At 41.3% G+C, this 25,915-nt stretch overlaps 1 long non-coding RNA gene across 2 annotated transcripts in view; it reads left to right on the plus strand.

Annotated features, from left to right (window-relative positions):
• Window positions 1–18,182: 18,182 nt before the first annotated feature.
• Window positions 18,183–25,915, plus strand: part of LOC136007440 (uncharacterized) — a 60,640-nt gene continuing 52,907 nt past the window's right edge. For both annotated transcript variants that reach the window (XR_010609710.1, XR_010609711.1), the window contains exon 1: window positions 18,183–18,475. This is a non-coding gene — a long non-coding RNA (uncharacterized LOC136007440). The remainder of the gene's footprint in view (window positions 18,476–25,915) is intronic.

The raw sequence follows: 25,915 nt of genomic DNA on the forward strand, positions 1-25,915 counted from the left end.
TGGAATTGCTTAGTATTCACCAAGAGCTTTTGGCTACAAAACAACTAATAGTAATTCTTCTGTAGCTTAGGCCCAGAAAATTCCTAAATATAATGGCCTGCAGCAAAATAAGAGGTGTGCAACAACTTGGCAGCTGCGGATTTGTTATACTGTGTTGTTACAAATAAGCCCCAGTTATTGCTCAGATTAAGCTATACGTTCCTTTTCCTGGGTTTGATGTTTACTTCTAGCTTGATACTTAATTAAATATTGTCAAAATAAAACCATTACTGGCGCCATGTGTTAATGTAAGCACTGTGTTTAGTCTGTTTGCTGATTTGGTGGTGTTAGATTAAGACACAGACTGCACACTGAGGGAAAAAAAGGAGAACCCTCGGCATAAGAATTGCAATACAGTAATTCTTTACCCTTGGTTAGTACTTTTTCTAACTGTGACTCAGACACAGGCTCTTTTCCACCACTTGCATTTAAATGGACTTGTGCCTCATTCTTTGAGATGATAATGCCATTCTGGGTATGCTGCATATCTCAACCAGGGGAAACCAGTTACGTCAAAATGTCACTGGAGGTTTATGTATTCATGGCAAAGAATAAATGTTTGGGGGCTACTTAGGACACTGTCAACACCTCATTAAGAATGTGCTTCCTCGTTAGCTGATATTTTCATTACACTTAACTCCCATAGTGTACATATATTGCACCAGTAACAACAATCACGCATTTTAATATTTTGGTAAACGCTAATAGTCCTTTCCTCCTTCTGTATAAAGCTACTTTACCTTCAAGACTATCAGGGTTGTCCAAAGCCATTAAAATAAATTCTCCCAGGGAATTAAAAAACCTACAAGTGTATTTTTATTAAACTCTTGTTTCATAACATTTTCTTTCAGTTTAGCCATCTAAATTTGTCTGTCATACAGGCTCCTTTCCTTAGCCAGCCTGAGACTACTGGGACTTCCTAGACAGCCTTATTTTGCAGAAGGAATTGTAAGTTTCAGTTGGAAGTCTAACTTTTTGATGCCAGTCAATCTTTTTGTTAAGCACACCCTCGATAGCAGCCACAACACGAGCACACAGTTCAATTCTAATCTTTGTTCCCCTCTGGCGTCATCAAAGGAATGTTCTAGAGATTTTAGGACATCTCTAATCTTAACTGTAGCTTTTGAATAATGGGAATGATTGGGTAATGGGAGGAAAGATGAAATCACTACACAGATAGACAAGAATGCATTGCCTGAAGGCAGCTTTGACTTACAAATAATAATTTTACTTACAATTTTTTACTGAACTTTCCTACTATATGACAGGAAAAAGTGCTATGGCAATGTGTTCATCATAAGTCTGATTCATCCAGCACTGTCTTCAAAGATCTGGAGTAACAAGATCATACTTGTTCTGCTCTGCTACAGATGTCCCTAAACAGTCTTATTACCTGTCCCACAACCCTCATTACACAGGAAGGAGGATGGGCTGTTTGAAGAAATAGGCAACTGAGTGGAAACAATGCTGGCTTAGAAGAAGTACCAACTGCACTCCAGGGCTAACGTCCTTTTAACGTGTCTAGGTATTTTCACTGCACTGTAACTAGTCAACCTGAGTTACCTTTGCCTTCAGTGTGGAAAAGAAGCACCTCTAAAATGTGATTTATCTGTTCTGTTTTAGATGTCTGTTTTAGCACAAGATGAACTGTGCTGTCAGATCCTCTCCATTGACTATAAGGGAGTCCAGGACAACAAGGTACAGTGTGGTTATCTACAGAAGGAATGCCTGCATTTGGTCAGATTAATCCCATTCCTGATACCTGGCTTTCAAGTCATCAACACGCTCTTCAACCTGATATCATCAGTGCCATGAAGCATAAAATTGGGCCTCAGACTAACACAAATGATGTCTTGGTATTCTGAAATAAATCACAAGAATTGGGCTTGCAACTGAAGGCTTGGTTACCTCTGGAGTACATCAGAAGCCCACTGTTGCTTTCCATACCATGTGCTTCATAACAGTTGTAAAGCAAGGAGCAAAGCAACATAAACATGATGAAAAAGAAATTCACATGGATACTTACACACCCAAACACACAATAATCTCTTTACCAAGCTAAAATATGACTCAGTTTCTCTTCTGTCTCTTTCCACTCTAAGGCTAAGAAGAAGCAAATAAAAACTAGAAGAAACAGTTGGAGATATTAATGCTAGCCTGCCAGCATTTTCTAATTCATGAAGCAAAACTGATCTGTTCAATTAATCTGATGTGAAGGTAAAGCCCTGTAAGAGAAGTACCCTCCAAATAACAAGCTTTGAGGCCTCTGATTAGCAAAAAGGTCGTTGATGGTTTAATGCCCAATTCCCAGATGCCAGATTAATGAGTGTAAACTCATTTAAAAGATTTGTGATAAGTAATTAGGCTACTGTACAATTGCTTCAGCATATTTCCCATCACTCCAAGGGCAAGTAAGAAAGAAGGATTGATTTCCTGTGTGAACAATAATGAGAGAGAAAGGAGACTCATTATTATTTTCTGCCTGGGTGTATTGGTGGGCTGCTTCCTCCCCCCCCCCCCCCCCCCCCCCATAATTGCCTTGCTGTTTGTTAAAGCCTAGTGTACTGAAAATGAGAATAAACCTTTTTGAATGACTGTTACAGTGGATTTCAGAGCCATTGTGCCTTATTGGTTGTGCTCCATGCAGGGTGACTGAGGATGAGTCACAGGAAGCCAGGAAAGCTGTGTGTCACCCATGTCTGTAGAGAAAGGACATCTGGGTCATACAGGGAATCCAATAGGCATAAGTACTCTTTGACAAATTAAATCAGAGTCAGTGGAACAGCACTTTAGCCAAAGGAAGCAGCATAGTACCTCCATTTCTCCAGCTGTTATATGTTCTGATCAAATAGCAGGTATTCTTCTGTTCATTGACTGACCCATTCAAGCCCTCAGGGGCAGTGGTATATTGTGTAATATTGTGAACTTGTATTAGTGCACTGATTTGTTCTAGACAGGGTTCCCCACTCGGAAAACACTGTACACTCTGAGAGTATGATTCTTTTCTTTTTAGCTATTAAGCGTGTGAGTTTATAGACTGTTCTTTTCTCCTAGGGTCTCTCTGTAGTCACTTGAGAGCAATTAATCCTGCCTTATGAGTCAAAGTAAGGCATGACTATCCATCCTTGGAAAAAACTTCCTCTATTACCTAGAAAGGGAATTCCAGTGACAAACATTTAAATGGCTAGAAGGAAGGAGAACAACCAAAGGCAATCCCTTCATTAGAGACCCTGAACTATAAAGAAAGAAAGAAAAAGAGGCAGAGAGACTTGAGGGTTTGACTCAGTCCCTAAGGATGAGCAGCAGAAGTGATGGTTAGAATTCAAGTCTACCAATTCCCATTAAGGTGGTTTTCTAGTGGAACTCATCACACAAAGCCTACACAGTAAGCCAGTATAACTCACCTAGATTCTGCCCTGTTGATATCGATCAGCCTGTTTCTTTCACGTTTTATTAGTTTTCTAGTTTATTCTGTTTAGAAATCATAGACTTTTCTGACTCTTCCTTGCCCTCCTGCAAAAAAACCCTTGCAGGAACTAACCAGTGAAAAGGAAGTGTAGTATAGTCCATGTGTCTTACACTTTCCTGTCTTTCTATTTAATATCAGATGTGTTTTAGCAAATATGGAATTAAATAAAAATTCAGCTTAGTTCCACCAGCAATTTTGAAAGGTTATTCAGGCTAAGCTCTTTAAATTGCTCATCACAGATACTTTCATTTGGGAACAATGCTTCAACAAGATCAAGTTTCCCCAGCTGTTTTGGGTAAAAAAAGGCCAAGAAGCTCTACTGTTTCCATATATAAAGTACCACTATAACATAAATTGCATTCTCCCTTGGTTTAAGGAGTTTTGGATAAAAAAAAAGCAATAGTTTCCTAGAATCCCAGACTTCATGAATGCAGGTTTTGCTTCATAAATGCAATCACCGGCTCAGCCAAACACAGCTACAAACTATGCAGAGTTTCTTTTTGAAAGAAAAAACTGAGAGACCTGAGCACAAGAACCAAATCACAGTTATATATCCTGTTGGCTTCTACTCTAAGATGCCAGGGCTGTTATAAGCTTTGAGTCCCAAATTCTGGCCTTAGTGCTACTGGTACATGTAATCACACGCTACCTTTTGAGGGGCAATGGGATTCATGCAGCTACTTTCTAACCTGATACAGCTTTCTGTACACAGTGGTGGTGAACATTCTAGTTCACTGCTTTCCTTCAACACCCAGCTTGGAGTTATCAGGGCAATCGAGAGTATTTCTTTCCATTCCAGCACAGCTCCACACATTTGGCCTCAAAATATTGGCAAGTGTGGCAGAAAAAAGACATAAAGCAGTCAGACTCGTTGTATTTCAATCCTCAGTTTCAGGCCACAAAAACTGAGTTTGTAAATTAAATGCAATTCATTTTACCTCTGCTGCTGTTGAAAGGCAATGAAAATGTGCTAAGGCATTAAGTTACTTGGAATACCTGGGATAAATTTACTGAGCTGCCTTCAGCTGCTTTGGTGGTATCTATGTAGAATAACTATCCAGGCATGTGAGATTTAAACCTCATTTACATTATGGCTGAGTGGAGGCAGCTGCTGGTGAATTTGGGCAGTTGAACTTCAGCTGAAGTATTTACTGCTTGCAGAAAAGTGGCTGACATTTGCAAGTGATGTGCAGTGTTTAAAGATCTTGGATTTAATGTGCTTTAAGAGATCCCTAGATATAGATGCGTCCAAGTTAAGATCCTGAGGGTTTTAAAGTCATCGGATTTCTTTAGTGACTGGAGTGAGTTCTTTTTGGTTAACATATGGGAATTTTTCAGCCTAATTGGTTTGCAGCTGTACCTTGCTTTCATGCTGGAGAGAGCTCTGATACGGGCTCCAGAAGGCTCTTTATTTTACTTTCCCAAAAGCTCTATTTATAAAAGCAGAAAAGTTCAGTGGTTAAGATGCTAGTGTGCTACTGTGTTCCAAATTAATTTAGTCTTTGAAAGCCTCCCTGGATGATTCTCAAGTAAGTCACATAGTCTCCATGTGTGTCTATTCTAACAGAAATGTGAACATGAAAGGCAACATGCAGTGTTCAGTTACACCATGGAAATAAGGGCTGTATCAGTCATATATGAATCCTCTGAGAGGTTTTGGTGTGACTTAATTCTCAGGCCATGCTGTAATTCTGACATTTTAAACTCCAATGTTTAAAATGGCTATTCAGAGAACTCATTAGAATATCCCTATTGTTGAGTAATCCATAGGGCTTTTCAAGCAGTAGATATATCTCAATGATCACACATATGTTTGCATATGTAATGCAAATATTACATAGATACTTTACTAGCACTAACTGACACATGGTGAACATTCTTGAGGAAGGTAGTATTAGTTACTTCTAATGTTCTTCCTCTCTTCCTCTTTCTCCTACTCTGTTCTATGTGGGAGTTCTAACATACTGTGTTATGACCAAAGGTGTCAGAAATAATTTTCAGATCTACTTACATATACAGTTTAAGATGCATATGAAATTAATATTAAAACCAAGGTATGTGGTTTCTTCTTGATACCTTCTCACTTACTGTTTAAGGATCAGTTTGGCTGGAGGTTGCAATAGAGCCTCTGTGGTATTTAAGTTGCCCAACTTCCATTCTTTTTAATAATCACTTCATGAATCCTGTCATATTGTTGGCCACTATGAATGGAGGTAGGAATGCTCTGAATATGAACTATGGGGGGGACACAAAATTAATTTTTTTTGTTAGTTTTTATAATAGCAGCCTTCCAGTATCTGAAGGGGGCCTATGAGGGCTGCGGAGGGATCTTCATTAGGGTCTGTAGTGATAGGACAACGGGTAATGGGTTAAAACTCAAACAGGGGAAGTTTAGATTGGATATAAGGAGGAAGTTCTTTACTGGAATGGGTTGCCCAGGGAAGTTGTGAATGCGCCATTCCTGGTGGTGTTCAAGGCCAGGCTGGATGGAACCTTGGGTGACATAGTTTAGTGTGAGGTGTCACAGAATCATAGAATCATAGAATAGTTAGGGTTGGAAAGGACTTTAAGATCATCTAGTTCCAAACCCACTGCCATAGGCAGGGACACCTCACACTAAACATCCCACGCAAGGCTTCATCCAACCTGGCCTTGAACACTGCCAGGGGTGGAACACTCACAACTTCCTTGGGCAACTGATTCCAGTGCCTCACCACACTCACAGGAAAGAATTTCCTCCTTATATCCAATCTAAACTTCCCCTGTTTAAGTTTTAACCCATTACCCCTTGTCCTGTCACTACAGTCCCTGACGAAGAGTCCCTCCCCAGCATCCCTATAGGCCCCCTTCAGATACTGGAAGGCTGCTATGAGGTCCCCACGCAGCCTTCTCTTCTCCAGGCTGAACAGCCCCAACTTCACAGAATCACAGAATCACAGAATCCCAAGGGTTGGAAGGGACCTAAAAAGATCATCTAGTCCAACCCCCCTGCAAGAGCAGGGTAACCTACAGTACATCACACAGGAACTTGTCCAGGCGGGCCTTGAATATCTCTAGTGTAGGAGACTCCACAACCCCCCTGGGCAACCTGTTCCAACTTCCTCAGCCTGTCTTCATACGGGAGGTGCTCCAGTCCCCTGATCATCCTTGTGGCCTCCTCTGCACTTGTTCCAGCAGTTCCATGTCCTTTTTATGCTGAGGACACCAGAACTGCACACAATGCTCCAGGTGAGGTCTCACAAGAGCAGAGTAGAGGGGCAGGATCACCTCCTTCGACCTGTTGGTCACGCTCCTTTTGATATGGTTGGCTTTCTGGGTTGCGAGAGCACACTGCTGGCCCATGTTCATTTTCTCATCGACCAGCACCCCCAAGTCCTTCTCTGCAGGGCCGCTCTGAATCTCTTCTTTGCCCAATCTGTAGCTGTGCCTGGGATTGCTCTTACCCAGGTGTAGGACCTTGCACTTGTGTCCTGGGTTAAGCAGCAGCAGTCATTTTTCTCCTTCTTAGGAGCTAGTACAGTGCTGTGTTTTGATCTTTTGGCCTGGGAACAGCGCTGATAACGCCGATGCTTTCAGTTGCTGCTCGAATGTTTGGCCTGGCCAGGGACTTTCTGAGCCTCATGCTCTGCCAGGGAGGAGGAGAGGCTGGGAGGAAGCAGAGACAGGACACCTGACCCAAACTGACCAAAGAGGTATTCCATACCACAGCACATCATGCCCAGAATGTAACTGGGAGTTACCCAGAAGGGCTAGAGGGACGGCAGGGTTGGACGAGGTATCGGTCGGTGTTTGGCTGGGGGGAGTGAGGTGAGTTATTGGTCGGCTGGTATTGAGGTGTTGTATTATCTTCCCTTGTCATTTCCTTTATCATTATTATTATTGGTGGTAGCAGTAGTGATTTGTGTTATACCTTAGTTACTAAACTGTTCTTATTTCAACCTGTGGGAGTTGCATTCTTTTCGATTCTCCTCTCCATCCCTCCAGGAGCAGGGGGAGGGCAAGAAGGGGGGGAGTGAGTGAACGAGGTTTGTGGTTTGGTTTCAACCACGACAACTTGTCATAGTTGAACTTCATAAGGTTGGCATCAGCTCACCTCACAAGCGTGTCAAGGTCCCTCTGGATGGCATCCCTTCCCTCCAGCGTATCAACCGGACCACACAGCTTGGTGTCATCGGCAAACTTGCTGAGGGCGCACTCAATCCCACTGTCCATGTCAGGGATGAAGATGTTAAACAAGACTGGTCCCAACACCGATCCCTGAGGGACACCACTTGATACCGGTCTCCAGCCGGACATTGAGCCATTGACCACAACCCTTTGTGTGCGGCCGTCCAGCCAGTTCTTTATCCACTGAGTGGTCCATCCATCAAATTGATATCTCTCCAATTTAGAGACAAGGATGTCGTGTGGGACAGTGTCAAACGCTTTGCACAAGTCCAGGTAGATGACATCAACTGCTCTATCCTTGTCCATCAGTTCCGTAGCCCCATCATAGAAGGCCACCAAATTGGTCAGGCAGGATTTCCTCTTAGTGAAGCCATGCTGGCTGTCACCAAGCACCTTGTTGTTCTTCATGTGCCTTAGCATGCTGTCCAGGAGAATGTGCTCCAAGACTTTACCAGGCACAGAGGTGAGACTGATTGGTCTGTAATTTCCCAGGTCTTCCATTTTCCCCTTCTTGAAAATGGGGTCCCTGCCCACAGCAGGGGGGTTGGAACTAGATGCTCTCAAGGTCCTTTCCAACCCTAGCTGTTCTAAGAGGTCTCATGTTTTTGAGATTTGAGAATAATTACTCTTTACTCACATTCTCAATTTCTTCCTTAATTCATAGAACTCAGCTACAGCTTATCTTAGGTGATGCATTCTATGGTGGGTATTCTTTTACTATTGAGTTTCCTCTCTATAAAATCATTATGATACTCTGGTTGTCATTGTTGCCCACACTAGAGGATGTCCTGAATATTAGAGGTATCCATTCATTAAATAAAGTGAAAAAATTATATAGAAATTTAGAGGGATATTCTATATATGGAAAATACATCTTAGTTAAGAAGTCCCTGAGCTGAAAATGATTGATAAATAGTACAGCTCTAGAAGAAAATATAATGTTTTCATTTTCATATGCCCTTTTGTAGATATGCACTACAGACAATCTTGGGGACAGGGTGCTGACTTGATGGACCGTAGATCTCATTGAATAAGGCTATACTTTTCTCTCTGGTCTTTTCCTAACTGCTTAGCTCAGTACTTCCCTACTTCTTCCTGTACAATTGTGGAATATTTTTCCTCTTACCATATTTTGTTGGGGTTTTTGTTTGTTTTAAATTCTTTTTTGTGTGTTGTTTTTTCCATCAAAAAAATAGAAATTGGTAAAGCCAATCAGAAGAATGGCCGAACATTTGTGTCCTGGATAGCTTCATTTACTGAATTAGACACTTGATTACCTTGTTTTAAGAACAGTAATTCTCTGAGGAATTGCAGGAAACTTTTGAATACATATATAGTGAACTCCATAAAAGTCAGAGAAAGTACTTAAAGATCTATATTCTTATATGACACCTTTTTCCCCAGGTTTATTCCTAATCTTTGAAACTACTTCTCTTTCTTTCCTCAATTCTCTGCTTATCCACTACCCATCACGTACTCCCTGTTTTTCTACTATTGCTCTTCAACTACAAGTTTTTTAACTTGTTGATTGGTGTTTTATTCTATTCAGTTGAATCGAGAATTCCCATGTCTTCTATACAAATAAGCAGAACAACAAAGAACACAACACAACACTTTCTTTTGGAGTAAATATGTGTAAAAAATTGATTGGTGTCAACAGCAAAAAGCCCAAATGATAAAAGAAGCCTGATGGTTTTCAAAGTCATTTTCCCCTTCTGTACTTTCATTGATTCATTCCTTTTTCATTTGTTCTGTTTGCTTGGGTTTTTTTTTCTTTTATTCCTCTTTCCTGACACTCTTGGTGTTGTTCTGTTTCCACCTGAGAGGATGAAGTCTCCAAAGCCGTTTGTTTCTGTCAGGCAGCTCTGTAACCACGTAGAGATAAGCATTCCAGACAGGAACCAGTCCCAGACCAATATACACAGTAAATATGCTGGGATTTAGAGATGAATGTTTGGCAAATAGAGGCACTACCTCTGGTCAGCCCTTTGGTAGGACTGGTGTGAATTTACAGGCTGGACAAAGCAGCTTCTTGAAGAAGCAGAATGTTTGAGAATTCATGTGGAAGAAAAGACCACGGAGTACAAACTACTAAAGCATGCACCTTCAAAGCTATTACGTCCTGGTGATATCATTATGGAGTTGTCAGATGATTTGTTTTCAACATTTAACCAACTTAAAGAGCCTCTGGTGCCCACACAATGGATGGAAAAACCAGGCAATTCAGAGAGCTGAATTTAGAAGGCAATACAGAGAGCATCAAAGACCAAGACAGGTATAAAACCCATTATGCACTATACAATAAACCAGATTAGTTTAGCAAATGAGTTCTTTTGTCCTTAAAGCCTTTGAAACAACTTGGGTGTCATGGTTAAGTGTGAGGTGTCCCTGCCCATGGCAGGGGGGTTTGGAACTAGATGATCTTAAGGTCCTTTCCAATCCTACTAGTCTATGATTCTCTGAACTACCCTGTTCATGGAAGTAGATCAGCTATTGTTCATGGATGCTGGATCATGCCCTCTGAAGAGAAAACAGCACACTTCCCATGGAAATCTGAATTAAATTTAGATCATCTGACAGAAGGATAATACTCTGAATAAAGAATGAAGCCTTTGGGGACAACTTATGCAATTGAAACTAACACAATTAAATGGAGAGCTGTTACTCCCTAGGAATGGAAGGAGCATCAAGAGAAAGCATTGAGAAAGAAGTAAAGCTTTTAAAATTTATTTGGAATTGGGCACTTTTTCCCATGTAAGAAAAATAACTGGGACATTAAGAAAAAGATCAATCATTATGTTAGCTGTTGTCCAACCAATACAAGTGACAATGTATTGCTTATAGCTTATACCATTAAGCACACATTAATTGGAGACTAAGGAAATAGCTGCAAAAATAAGCTGGGTGCAAATAGTTAATTTCTTCCAGAACACAACTTTAGTGTGGTTAGGTCTGATTCAGAAACATATGAAGATGTAGAGTAAGGGAATCCCCTGTTCAAAACAAGTTGAGTAATTAGAAATCTCTTCACATTTTACAGGACAATCATATGAATATATTAGTTGTGAGCAGCATATATAACAAAGCGTATTTAATATAAAAAGTATTTTTTTCTTTTAGAATTTATAGTAGCTTCGTGGTACTTGTTGCACACAAGTTGCAAAGAAGCGAGAAGAGAACTGTAACAACTAAAAGCTAAGTAAAAGAAATATTAGGCCAAAAAGAAAAAAGTAGAGCTCTATTTTCATTTAATAGTATTAAAATAATAATATAGACTACTATTGTGATCAGTTCTGCATGGCTGATTAGGAAGGAGGATGCCAACACAACTGCTTGGTTTTGCTGCAGTCTTCCACAAAATAAGAAGTCACGTCTCTAATCAATCCTTACAGTCCTATAATCTCCAAGGATGGAGTTCCCACTGCCTCTCTAGGAATCTTTTTGTGTTGCAATGGCAAACCTTTCACAGAGGAATGTTTTCACATTGTCCTAACCTCTGTGGTGCAGATCTATAGCTAGTCTAGGTATGAGCAATTCGTTAAGAATCAGCATCCTTAGAATCATCAGAAGGCATTACTCTTGACCATTGGTCTGACAGCAGACTAATATAGCAAATGCAGCTAATATATAAAACTAGCTGTGTCTGACTGTGAAGTATGTTTGTACTTAATATTTATTTCTGCCTCTGTTGCAGATAGAGATCCTGCACAGTTGTGTGTACACAGCAAAAACACTATGCTAGGGAATATCTTTAATACTAACAAGCATGTAGTTCAGGAAAGCATCTGTCTTGGTGTCTTTCCTAGATTAGTGCCAATGAAAGCTCATTCCTCAGTTACTAGATTTTTGCTAAAGCTTCTCTTCTATCAGCAGTAAAGCAAGGTTATTTCAGAGGTGGCACAGAATGATTGTGTACTCCCCACCCTGTGATTTTTTTATCTTATCACTTCCTCCAAAGATTTTCCTGATTTAATAAAACAAAACCATTTTGATGGTCTGCTTTTACACTGTCCATAGCAACAGGAGACTTTCTATCATCCACAATGATTTCTTTTTACTTAAGAAGGCTGAGAAAGTTGGGTCTGTTCAGGCTGGAGAAGAGAAGGCTGCATGGAGACCTCAGAGCAGCCTTCCAGTATCTGAAGGGGGCCTATAGGGATGCTGGGGATGGACTCTTCATCAGGGACTGTAGTGACAGGACAAGGGGTAACGAGTTAAAACTTAAACAGGGGAAGTTTAGATTGGATCTAAGGAGGAAATTCTTTCCTGTTAGGGTGGTGAGGCACTGGAATGGGTTGCCCAGGGAGGTTGTGAGTGCTCCATCCCTGGCGGTGTTCAAGGCCAGGTTGGATGAAGCCTTGTGTGGGATGGTTTAGTGTGAGGTGTCCCTGCCCACGGCAGGGGGGTTGGAACTAGATGATCTTAAGGTCCTTTCCAACCCTAACTATTCTATGATACTATGATTCTAATAAGTATGAAATATGAGCTTTCTCAGTTTCCCTTTTCTATTGTTACAGTAATAAAGAAGGGAACAATCACTGAGATTAAGTGAGGTAACTTCACAACCCACTTGTGAAAGCAATTACTCCAAATGGAAGCTTACCCACACCTCCAAAAGAAAAGGCCCATAAAAGAGAGCCTTGCAATCCTAGTTCCTTTTAACACAGAGAGATCGATGGAGACTGGAATACTTTGAACATGCCAGTTTGGCTTTCATATCTGAAAACCACAATAATGCTGTTTCTCACATGCAGTCTGTTTCCAGGCTTCTTCCCTCTTATATTCCAGTTCTGCTTCAAGAGCTTTGATGTGCCATCGCAACCTCTACACACTCTGCTTCTAGTTTTCAGAGAAAAGTTGGAACAATGAAAAAAAGGGGAAAAAGAGGGGAAAAAAAAGACTTTTTCTCAGTGTATGATGAACTGAAGTAAATGTATGGGCTGAGAGTATTTTCAGGTGGAATTGTGAAATACATCAGGAGCCAAAGAAAAGGCTCTGAAGATAAGGCTCATATAATAACTTTGTGATTCTTGTCACAGAAAGACCATTGTACCCATTGGAACTTTGGTTTATCTTGGTTCAGAGACTGTGCCAAAACTGTGGGAAATATCAAACAAATATTGAGCATCCCTGTCAGTGTTCAAGGCCAGGTTGGATGGAGCTTGGAGCAACCTGCTCTATTGGAAGGTGTCCCTGCCTGTAGCAGGGGGTTGGAACTGGATGTGATTTAAGGTCCCTTCCAACCCAAACCATTCTGTGATTCTATGACTGGAACCTAAATCTCTGCATTTCTAGGAAAAGAACTAAAAGATGCATGTGTTACATTGCAATCTGTAGCAAACCTAAAGCTTCTCCTGAATGAACACATTGAAAAGTCAAGCAGATCTTTTTCTTAACCCTGTGACCAAATATAATGATGCTCATTTTTGAGACAGCACCATACTACTCAATATCAGTAAATGATTCCACTGGTCTCTACTTTAACTCACCATATTAAACCGAAGACTAAATACTACCCTACCCATGGGCCCTCCCGCTTCGAACTACCCCGTCGAGAACCCCTTTCTGCTTGAATTGCCCAGTTAACAGCTCCTCCCTGTTTGACTTGCCCCATCCTCAATGGCAGCCTTGGCTGCAGTGACCATGAGATGGTGGAGTTTAGGATCCTGTGTGGGAGGAATAGAATACCTAGCAAAGCCACAGTTCTGGATTTCCGAAGGGCCAACTTTGGCCTCTTCAGTCAACTGCTAAGGGAAGTCTCATGGGAAAGTGTACTAGGCGGTAAAGGGGCTCAAGATAGTTGGTTAGCATTCAAGGACCGCTTCTTCCAAGCTCAGGATCGGAGCGTCCCAATGAGTAGGAAGTCAAGTAAGGGATCTAGGAGACCGGCGTGGTTAAACAAGGAGCTGCTGGGCAAACTCAAGTGGAAAAGGAGAATCTATGGATTATGGAAGGAGGGGCTGGCCGCTTGGGAGGAATATAGGACAGTTGTTAGAGGATGTAGGGAGGCAATTAGGACAGCTAAGGCCTCCTTGGAACTCAATCTTGCTAGTCGGGTTAAAGACAATAGAAAGGGCTTCTTCAAATACATAGCAAATAAAACTAAAACAAGAGGCAATATAGGCCCACTGCTGAACGAAGTGGGTACCCTGGAGACAGAGGATATAAAGAAGGCAGAGGTGCTGAATGCCTTCTTTGCCTCTGTCTTTACTCCTGCAGACTCTCCCCGAGGGCCCCGGATTTCTATAGCCCCAGAAGGAGTCAGGACAAAGGAGGAGTTTGCTTTGGTAGATGAGGATTGGGTTAGGGATCAGCTATGCAAACTGGACATACGTAAATCGATGGGTCCGGATGGAATGCACCCACGGGTGCTGAGGGAGCTGGCGGAGGTCATTGCTAGGCCACTTTCCATCATCTTTGGTAAGTCGTGGGAAATGGGCGAGGTGCCTGAGGATTGGCGGATGGCAAAGGTCACACCAATCTATAGGAAGGGCAAGAAGGAGGACCCGGGTAATTATAGACCGGTCAGCCTTACCTCCATCCCTGGAAAGGTGATGGAACAACTTATTCTTGACTCCATCACTAGGCATATCAAGGATGAGGGCGTCATTAAGAACAGCCAACATGGTTTTATGAGGGGGAAGTCATGTATGACCAACCTTATAGCCTTCTATGAGGAAGTGACTAGGTGGAGGGATGATGGTAGAGCGGTAGATGTGGTTTTTCTTGATTTCAGTAAGGCATTTGATACTGTCTCCCACAGCATTCTCATAGATAAGCTGAGGAAGTATGGGCTTGACGATCAAGTAGTGAGGTGGATCGAGAACTGGTTGAAAGGAAGAAGGCAGAGAGTTGTGGTCAATGGCGCAGAATCTAGCTGGAGGTCTGTGACTAGTGGAGTTCCTCAGGGGTCGGTGCTGGGACCGGTGCTGTTTAATATTTTCATCAATGACCTGGATGAGGGAACTGAGTGCACCCTCAGCAAGTTTGCTGATGACACAAAACTGGGAGGAGTGGCTGACACACCAGAGGACTGTGCTGCCATTCAGCGAGACCTGGACAGGCTGGAGAGTTGGGCGGGGAGAAACTTGATGAAATTTAACAAGGGCAAGTGTAGAGTCTTGCATCTGGGGAAGAACAACCCCATGTACCAGTACAGGTTGGGGGTTGACCTGCTGGAAAGTAGTGAAGGGGAAAGGGACCTGGGGGTCCTGGTGGATAGGAGGATGACCATGAGCCAGCAATGTGCTCTTGTGGCCAAGAAGGCAAATGGCATCTTAGGGTGCATTAGAAAGGGAGTGGTTAGTAGGTCAAGAGAGGTTCTCCTCCCCCTCTACTCAGCCTTGGTGAGGCCGCATCTGGAATATTGCGTCCAGTTCTGGGCCCCTCTGTTCAAGAAGGACAGGGAATTGCTTGAAGGAGTCCAGCGCAGAGCCACAAAGATGATTAAGGGAGTGGAACATCTCCCTTATGAGGAGAGGCTGAGGGAGCTGGGTCTCTTTAGCTTGCAAAAGAGGAGACTGAGGGGTGACCTCATCAATGTTTACAAATATGTGAAGGGTAGGTGTCAGGATGATGGAGCTAGGCTTTTTTCAGTGATATCCAGTGATAGGACAAGGGGCAATGGGTGTAAACTGGAGCATAGGAAGTTCCACGTTAGCATCAGGAAGAACTTCTTTACTGTAAGAGTGACAGAGCACTGGAACAGGCTGCCCAGGGGGGTTGTGGAGTCTCCTACACTGGAGATATTCAAGGCCCGCCTGGACAAGTTCCTGTGTGATGTACTGTAGGTTACCCTGCTCTTGCAGGGGGGTTGGACTAGATGATCTTTTTAGGTCCCTTCCAACCCTTGGGATTCTGTGATTCTGTGATCCGCGGTTTGCCACTGGTAGGATGCGGCTCTACCTCCATCTATCACTTCGGAAGTGAGCCAGCGTGGTGCCCAGGTCCGACGGCACCGCGCCTGAGGTCTGCTCCCACCGCCCTCATGGAGCTCGCTTGGGTGCTCGGGTGGCGTCCCCACCGCTGCTTCAGCCCGACCCGGTGGGTGAGTAGTGCCGGGGGAGGCGGGAGGGTGGCCCGGTCCAGCGGCACTGCCCGCAGTGCTGCCAAATACCGAGTGCTCTGGAAGAGCTGAACGCTGCCCCCACCTCGCCCCGTGGTTCTTTTGTTAACCTTGACCTGATGTAAAAGCCATAGCAATAGTAGCGGGCTGTGGTGAGAGGTTCCACAGTTGAATGGTGAAACGTGTTTCATTCTTCTCATAGAAGAAGCTTGCTTTGTTTTAATAACTTCAGGTCGTGTTCTCTGGTGCTGGACATGGTTTGTTCCGTTAGGCCAGTGGCATGTTCTGTAGTGGGGGCGCTTTGTTCTTACCCTCTGATTAAAAGATATCTGTCCCCCCTTCCCGTATTACAGACATGATAAATGAAGTATAACTCTCCAGGCTTGTTCAGCCTGGAGAAAAAAAAAAAAAACTCCAGGGAAAACTTAAAGCAGCTTCCAGTGCCTAAAACGGATTATGAGAAAGCTGGAGAAGGGCTTTGGAAAAGGACATGGAGTGATAGGACAAAGAATAATGGTTTTAAACTAGAAGAGCATGAATTTAGATGAGATCTTAGGAAAAAATTCTTCCCTGTTAGGATGCTGAGGCCCTAGAACAGGGTGCCCAGAGAAGCTGTGGCTGCCCCATCCCTGGCAGTGCTCCAGGCCAGGTTGGACACAGGGGCTTGGAGCAACCTGCTCTAGTGGAAGGTGTCCCTGCCCATGGGAGGGGGGTGGAAATTGTTGTAATTAATTAAAGACAATGGTAACTTTTTGGGGTGCTGAGGAATTGAAAGGGAAGTATTAGGTTAGAGTTGTTTTAATTAATTAGGGGTTTAATCCATATAAATAATTGTTTTTCTGGGTGATTATTTGTGTTTACCCTCCTCCCACTTATCCCAAACAACAGCTACTTGTAGTGCCCCTCATTTACTGTATCTTAGTTTTTTGCATTTTGCCTTGTATAGGTATTCATATGAATCATTGTAACACAAACCAACTATGTTGGCTGATGCTTTTGTCTTCAAATCCATCACCCCATGTTGTGATGGGTTTGCATTATTGACCAAGACCATTGGATTTATTATTCAGTATAAAATTTGATGGTTCTGTGCATATTATCTTATTAGTGTCCAGGTACAGAGCAGATAGATATCTTTTTAAATCGATTGATCTACTAGTGTTGCTGGTGGAGCATAAAAACGAAGTTGTAGCTTTTTAGAAGGAAACGAATTAAAGGTTAGAAACAGGGTAAGATGGGGGATCAGTAAAGGCCTTTGGAATATGTTGTAATCACAGCTGCTCACTTTCTCCTCCCAGGTGTCTTCTCTGCCCCCATTCAAACCTGTATCTGTGTAAGTTAAGGAAACTTACATTTTATAGGAGCAGGAAAATATATCCAAGGCAGGATAATGTACCCAACAATTGGTTTTCTGAGTGATTGTGTTTACCATCCTCCCATCTATCCCAAGCAATAGTTACTTGTAATACCCCTTATCTACTGTATCTTAATTTGTGCCTTTTGCCACTTCCAGGTATTCATATGAATCATTGTAACTCATCTCAGCTATGTGTTACAATGAAACTGACCTGATAATTTCACATAATAACCTTCCTCCCCCTCAAACTTTCATATATTTAACTCTTTCAGCTAAGGTATTTCTACTTGCTCAGCATTTTTATGCTTGAGAGGAAATTAAATAAGCATCTAGTTGATATAAAGTGGAGAAGCCACTTCTAAGCCTCTTAGAAGTGGCTGAAGAATGTAGGTGAGATAGGCCTTCAGATGATGCATGTAGGTTGTAGTTGTTGCTTTAGAGAGCTCTGCTGAACATGTGAACCTTTCTAGCAAAAGACTTCACTTGCTTGTTTGATTTATTTTCACTTTTCCTACGGATTGTTCTACCCCTTTTTATCTAGCAGTCCACATCAGAAGCTTGATGTGTTAGCAAACAGCTTCCACTTTTCTCCTTTGAAAATGAATGCAGTTATTGTTGATCTGGTTACATGAGGTTCAAGTATGGTGTGCAAAGTGGCATTCTACTGAATGAGATTAAAAACACCTGCAGGGATGGTTCTTCATGTCTGTGGGTTCAGGCATGAAATGGAAAGCAGTATTCCTGAGTAACAGGTTCTAGGTTTGAGAACATGAATGAAAACACTTAGTCCTTCAAATGGCAAGTGGGAAGTGCTGTATCGTTAACCACAGGGGAAAGCAAGCTGTGCTGTTGTTCATGAAGGATGTAGTGCATTGATCTTCCCAGGCTGGTGTGGCAGATTCTATGTTACACTTCCACAGAGGACCAGGTGATGCAACTAAAGCATTTTACCACTTGGCCTCCTAAGGGAATTAAGCTCAGGTGAACACGTTATACCCACATGGCTATAAGACTGCCCATCTCAACCATTTAGTAATTTCAGAACCTTTTAGCCAGCTGAAAACAAATCTGAAGTCAATGGTAGTTATTTAAAAGGTTCTGTTTCTGAAAGTTGTCTAAAAGTGGATACCTTGGTTAGAGGGATGAGGTTATTAGAAACTCCACTGGCAGGAGTATAAAACAGTGTTACTCTTTGGACACTGGAGAAGCAACATCGCAGTAACAACAGATCTCCCTGAGGCTGCTTTAGACAGAAAGTTCACCTTGTGATACTTCTGAGTCTTTAATGCTTAGGCAAAAGGCTTCACTAGTTGTGGTGCTCAAAACTGGATTTCCACTTCAACTTTTTTTCAGCATAAACTTCCTTCAGCGGTTACAGGTAAGGGTCTGTGAACTGAACTGCATTGTTTTCCACTAGCTTGTATTTAGGAATTAATCTCATCTGTGTCTGAGACCTTTGGTGAGGCAGAGTCCCTTGCAGGCCGTGTTTTGAGTATTTCTTCCTTCACTAACCATAGGGGTAAAATAGAACTGTCCTGAGTTGTTTGTGCATGTTGCAATTCATTTCTGACCTTAATGAGAAAGAAATTAATACAACATGCACCACGATAGTTTTCTTGTTACATTCCTATTTGTATTGACTTGCAAATGATGTGGTTACAAACTTGGTAAAAAATGCTTTCAAACTAATACAAACTCACACAATTCATTATGATACTTCAGCTATGTTTGTCATATTAGCACAGCACAGAAGCAGTAAAGCTGTTACGTGAGAGCAAGGATTTAATTTCTATGCTGCTGGTAGTCAGATGCTGTTCTTCATCTGGCAGAAATGAAGTGGAACTGACGGTTTCAACTGTTTGGCATTTGAACACAGAGTGATGTGGGGTAGAAATCTGCGTAGAAGTCCTCATTTTAAGTCCATGTTAATTCTCTTTACCTCTGAGTCAAAAGCATTTTGATATTTTAATATTGGAAACATTCATCTTGACAACAGAAATAGCTGATTCTTTCAGGCAAGCTTCTAAACAAGGGGCACCATGTGATTGTAAGTGAAGAACTGATGTGTGGAGAGCGCAGTTCATATGTGTAAGGAAACAGAAACTTATCCTGTTGTAGTGTTAGAAAAGAGAAACATTGCTCTGCATCCAGAATGAGAGGGATAGAGATTATTTTTCTATTAAAGACAGTTCATATATGAAGACATTTTTGTAAGACTGGGGTCCTAGGATTTTGTCTTAGATGATATTTTACCTTCTGGAAGTTTAAAGAGCCTTTGGAAAAATCTCAGCCTAAATATTGATTTTCTTATATTGTTCTAGAAGAAGGGCATGTCAAAGATTCAGAGCTGTTCAGATCCAGTTACTATTCCTTCTAGGTTATTTTGGCTGGGGTGGGATAAAATAAGCAGTAGTATTAAACATTTTATCCAGAGCTAGTGAAAAAACCTATGCATTATCACAGAAATGAGACTTCAGAGGCCACGAAATAAATGATGGAATAAATCCCATTCTAAAGGGTAAGAACAGGGTAGTGAGATAAGTGTTTTCATCTTGTAGTTAGAGAGAAGAAAACGTTAACTCTCCAGGGCTTGTCTACTTCTGTGTTCACTGACTCATCCTGGACAAATCAACCCCCTTTTGTTATATTTATCAACTCTGAATTGTTGTAGGTGTAATTTAATGACTTTCAAAGCATTTCCTATTTCCTAAAGGAAGATGTTGCAAAAGTATAAGCACATGGGGTAAATATAAATAAATTGAAATGCTGTCTAAAATGATGTAATGCAGAGATGAACAAAAAGTGTACTGGAGCAATTAACAGCATCTTTATTGGCATTAGAGAAGTTAGTACTTATAGAAAAGGTGAGCTGGTGCTGGAGCATTTGTTGGTATAGTAGCAAGAAATTCATGAGCTCTGAAAATGCCGAACTTTGCCTGAAAATATCTCATTTGGTTCTGTGATGGAGTAAAAGGCAAGTAAGATACTACATTCATAGACGCTGGGAGGAACAAGTGCCACCAATGTCTGTGCTGAACTGGCTTCACTCTGACATTTCAAATGTGAAAATGTTTTCTCTGCAGTATGAAGTAGCATTTTAGTTGATTTATGTTGGTTTTATCAATTGCTTAACAAACATGATGGCCATCAGCAGAAACCTGATTATTTTAGAGAAGCTACTGGTGGAAAACATCAGTTTCGTGGAGTTTCAAGGTCTGGCTTTGCTGCATCATTCCATTCTCACTTAAGGCTACAGTTGAGCTGAGGTTTTAAAGAGATGAGTTTCCATGATGATGATTTGCTTCTGCCAGGCCTTCTTCAGGCACAGAGCTATTAGTAGAAGCTGTCCTTTTTCAATATAAAAAATACTACTTTACTGCTTGCAGGTAAGTAGTACCCAGAGGAAAAGACAACCTTTATTTTGGGTTTCTTCATCTCATGTCCGAAAACAGAATTTTTACACAGTGATTGAAGCTCAGATTTAAGTTTAGTTGGTGTATTTCTCTGAGAAGGAATATCTTGATTTGCAGGTGATGGCTTATTGCAAATATCCATGTTCTTTGCTCTTCTTTGAAGATTTTGTGGCAGCGCATTGTTTTTGACTAAATTTGTTAATCTGTCATTAAAGGAGAGAATTGTGTCAAACCCATTATGATTAAATTCAAGGGTGGATAAATAATTTGCCACAAATGAATTAGCAACTGTAGAGTCTTGCTGTTACTATCGTACAGTATCAAATCTGTATCTCGAATGTCTTTGTTGCATAAGTTTGCTGGCTTTTCCTGTGAGTACACACTTGCTTCTCCCTCCCCTATTTGTCTCTTCCTAACTCCTGTATTCATAAAGCCTATGTTTTCCAAGGAGCATTTTATATGTGATCCTGCACATGCAATCAGGTTTTAAGTGTATTTGCCCAGGTAAGTTTTATAGTGAAGACATTAATCAGAGGATGAAAAAATGATGATTCTTCATGCCCTGAAATTCTGGCATACTATACATTTCCATCCTTTGGAAATCAAGAGAGCTAAGGTAATGTAATGTAAGTAAAGTAAAGCAATGTGTAGGGATCCTAAAACACTTTTTCATTGAAATCTGGGATATTTCTTTAGGACCGCTAAGTTTTGCAATGTGTAGCATTTTTTTAATTGCTTAGAGCTTACTTTTAATGTGCTCTGAAGACCACACAGATTTGTAATAGCAGATATTTAAGGGGAAATTAAATAACTCTTTACATTCTATACTTAGTGGTGGTTTACTTTGCAGCTATTTACAGATGTATCTTAATCATCATTAAGAGCTGTCAGGGTTCCATGTAGGTGAAATTGGGTAGAAAACAGCATTGCTGCAGCTTCCTTAGTGTGAAGGTTACATTTAAAGGAGTAAGGTGTTAATCTATTACCCTTGTAGAAAGAAAAGGAATTGAGATGCCCCCTGGCTATGCATGGGTCCCCTCTATGTCTCTTGCTATATGATCAACCTCCTTATGAGTTCAGTACTCCTTCTGCAGTAACAAAGGAGGTTGTGACTTCCTAAGGATCAGAGAGTCAAAGGAATTATTCTGCTGTTACTTTTCAATTGTCTCTGCTTTTCTAATGTTACTGAGATTTGTGTAAGGAATCATCTTTCCAAAGTCTCAAAGGTACTAAATAGGACGTTATTCTCATCAGTGTTCATGTAATATAAGTTAAGGAAAAATACACTTTCTTGTGGGGCAATTATTGAGAAAGGCAGTGATATTTAAAGGCTACTCAATTCTGGCTTTGTCTGAAATTGAACAAGATCAGTTACAGCTTTTGCTTTCAATCCTGATTACAGGGCTGCAGGCATCTATTAATATACATTGGTGCTGTTCACACATAATGGAAGTGTTTTATAACACTCCCCTATCATGCACTTTACAGCTTGTCTTTATTAGATACTTGTTTGGAAGGTGTAAAGAAAATGTTTCATTTTGGGGAGATTATGTTGACCTGAGGGCAAACAACTTTGTTCGTTCTCTTTTAGCCTGATTGTCGTGACTTTTAGTCACCACACTTTTAGCCTGATTAGTGACTTTTAGGCTGTCATTAAAACTACCTGCAGTGTTTTGTTGATTATGTTCTCTTTGAGCCCAGTCTTCTTTTTGCCGTAATTATTTCTGACTGCGAAGGGAAAGCTTTGGGGCTGGTTTTAATAAAGTACTTTTGCCTCATCTTAAATATTCACTGAAGTGAACAGACTCTAAGAAACTTTTTAGTTACCAATAGCTTACACTAATCCTTTCCAAAGACAAAAGAACCCACTTCCTTTAGAAGTCTTGTGTAGATCCCATAGTCGTTATAGACCTTAATACAGACCAGCCTATTTGATAGGCTTGAAGTAAAAATTAAACCTAGTATTTAAATATGTCTTGCTCAGAAAAGAAGGAATTTCTGAGTGACTTTAAACTGTAAGCCAAGGCAGGATTCAATTTTGAGGCAAGATGTGTGTGCAAACATGCATGACTACATGATCTGCACATGTGTGTATATATCTAAATTTATGATGCCTGTTGTGTTTTCTTCAGTTGTGAGAACTTCTTGGGGGTGTGTGTGTGTGGTTATCTTTTGAGCTTTAGATCAGTGCAGAATTATTAACAATACATGAGCCTGTAAGGCGTGGACTGCTGCTGTCCAGACGCTTGTTGAAAGGCCTTAGAATGTCTGTTTTCTCTACTGGCTTCCATGGATTTATATCCTACTGTCATGGTTCAACCCCAGCTGGCAACTAAGCCCCACATGGCCACTTGCTCATTCTTCCCCCCCCAGCAGGATGGTGGGAAGAGAATTGGAAGAGTAAAAGTGAGAAAACACTCAATCTGGGTGGGGTTGAGATAAGAACAGTTTCATAATTAAACTAATAGTAATGAACAAATCATAGAATCATGGAATGGTTTGGGTTGGAAAGAACCTTAAAGATCATTCAGTTCCAGCTCCCTGCCATGGTCAATGAGAAAGTAACAAAGAGCAGTAAAACCCAAGAAGTGGCACAAATGGAAACTGTTGCTCACTACCAAGTGACCAGCCAGTCACTGAGCAGGCCCTCCCAGCCAACATTCTTCATAATTTTATTGCTGAGCATCATGTCCTGTGGTCTGGGATATCCCTTGGGCCCGCTGGGGTAAGCTCTGCTGCCTGTGTCCCCTCTCAGCTCCTTGTACATCCCCAGCATCCTCGATGGTGGCATGGGATGCAGAGCAGAAAGGGCTTTGGCTCTGTAAGCACTGCTCTGTAGTGACTAAAACCTCCCTGTCTTACCAACAGTGTTCCTAGCACAAATCCAAACCATACCCCGTCCTAAGTGCTATGATGGAAATCTACCCCAGCCTAAATGATCGCAATAGTGCCAGAAACCAGTTCATTTTTAGAAAGTTGTGTGTGTAAAATAGATTAAGGTACTAAACAGTTGGGCTCTTCAGAGTCTCCCAAACAATGACTGTAAATTACTATTCATTAAGTTAAAGTATAATCATATTATTACTATCTAATATATATGTAATAGTAATATTAGATATACTATATATTACTATCTAAGAAGGAAAATAAGACCAAATGCCTGTAACTCCTCCCAAGCAGACAAGCAGATAGGGGCTATAGAACCAGTTCTTAACATTAGAATTATTTAAATAGCATATTTGTATGGAACACCTGCTGGTTTTGTGTGCCTAAATAAAGACTAAAACTAAACCTAAATATTGCAGGATGTCTCCTATTCAGAGTTCCTTACTATTCCTGCTTATAGGTCAGAGAGTATTATTGCTGTAATGAATAGCAAGCAGATATAAAATGTTATTTTTAGTCTTTTTACTACTCTTAATCCATTAACTGAGCCCTGAAAGTGCAAAGGCAAAACATTAGCCAAAGTAGATTAGTTTCTATTTTTGACAGGGTGAAACTGAAGCATAAATCCTTTATTTCAACAGAACTTAGAATTAGATTTCATCTCTGCTTGGATTTTCCCTACTGATTTCAGTGGCGGACGTGTTGGGCCATTTGTTAGAGTTTTTAGACTTCCCATCCCAGGTGTATATAATTCACAGTTGTAGCTGAAGAATGAATCAGGAGACAAACTTACAATTTCCTCATCAGTGCCATTTACCCATTATTCCTTTGTCTGAAAATGTGTGCAAATTCCAGATTAAAACAGCTCCTTCATTCCTTGGTTCCTTTGCGGCAGTTTTGTCCCTGAGCCAAAGGGGATGGATTGTTTAGAGGGTTTAGTTGGGTTTTGTTGTTTTTCAGCATTTCCTTCTTTTGATCTGAAGGTGGAAACAGCCATTTGCTTATGCAAGTGCAAAATAAATACCATCAACACCTGAAAGTCTTAAGTTTTTGTTTGTTCTGTATGTCCATTAATGTGGTAGCATGAATAAAGCACAGAGCTTGCCACTGTAGGCCTTCAGTAACCCCAATGCCAGAAACAGGTTTTGTAATGTAGGAGCTAAGTATCTTTGCTCCTCTCCCTGATTTTTAACTTTTCTTTGAGATCTGGAAAAGGGCCCAATCCTTAAATCCCATCAAAACCTATGGTGGCTCTAAAACTGCTATGTTGAGCTGGTTTAGAAGTCTGCGGCCTTGAGCAAACTCATATTCCATTACTTTAATATAATCCTGTTGATTTTCTCTTCCTAAGGTGGTAAAGAAGCTGTTCCCACCACTTCTCTCACTTACTAAAGCATCTCTTCCTGCCTGCTCTATGCAGTGGCTGGGCAGCAGCACCGAGAGGATTTAGATATGGTTACCTGCGCTCTTGTAAAACATTTCCCTCCAATGAGCCCAGCTGTGGCTCTGGTGTTGCTCATTATTCATGAAGCCTGGACAAAGACATAAAGATGCTCACTAGAGAACCAGAGGCAGAGTGATTTGTTGACCCCTTTATTCCATGAGTTGTTCACAAGGTGATTTACAGAGTTGGATTCTACTCAGCCTGAGTAAAGGTGGAGGGATGCAGGTTTACTTCTTGAAGGCAGTACTAAATAAAGGCTGCCCAAGGAGCGTGTGAACCAGGCAATTAGTGTGCAGCCACACAAGGGATACAATTGCCATTAATTCCTTGCAACCTGTCTGCTGCCAGGGAATAGTTATTAATGATCTGCACTGTTCATAAAGTCTTTCCCCCAGGATATCTCAAGCTATGTTGAGCTGAGCCTGGACCATTCACAGGGTTACAGCTTGTTCTTGCAGATGCACATCTGCTTGAGGAAGGAACCCTACCTTTTCCTTTCTTCACCAATGTGAACAGTTTGCTCAGGTGACAGTCTTGTTGCCTGGCACAGTTAGTCTGCTCTTGGGCACTGAAGGACTTTCAAAGCCATGTGAAAGATCTGTGTTTGCTGCTGTTTATGGGTATGAGTTTCATCTAGAAGAGCAATCTGTTATGCATACCTTGAGATTATTCAGTTCAAGAGTCTCTTTTCTGTAATAGGTCAGGCTGACTTTGTTGATCTTGTCCAGTGGGTGGAAAGAACATACATACAACACTTTTATGACTAATAGTTAATGTAACATCAGTACTGGCAGCACTCTAATGTATTAATAAAAACGGCATTGTCATCAGCAAAGAATGTCTTATGGGTAAATGGGGCTTGTAAGTCGTTCAAAGGCTTCCAGGTACTATTCTGCTTTGCTATCACATCTGTAGAAGGGCTTTAAAGGAGGAGAGAAATAGGAAAAGTATTTAAAAAGGAGTTTTAATATGCACTAGTAGGAAGGGAAATAGTTCTTATTGTTCTCATCCTGTACCAACAGTGCAGATCAACAGTAGTGCCTTGGAGAAAGAGCTGTGTGAGCACTGGAGGTAC

This window comes from Lathamus discolor, chromosome 1 (assembly GCF_037157495.1).
Source record: "Lathamus discolor isolate bLatDis1 chromosome 1, bLatDis1.hap1, whole genome shotgun sequence".
NCBI lineage: Eukaryota > Metazoa > Chordata > Aves > Psittaciformes > Psittacidae > Lathamus > Lathamus discolor.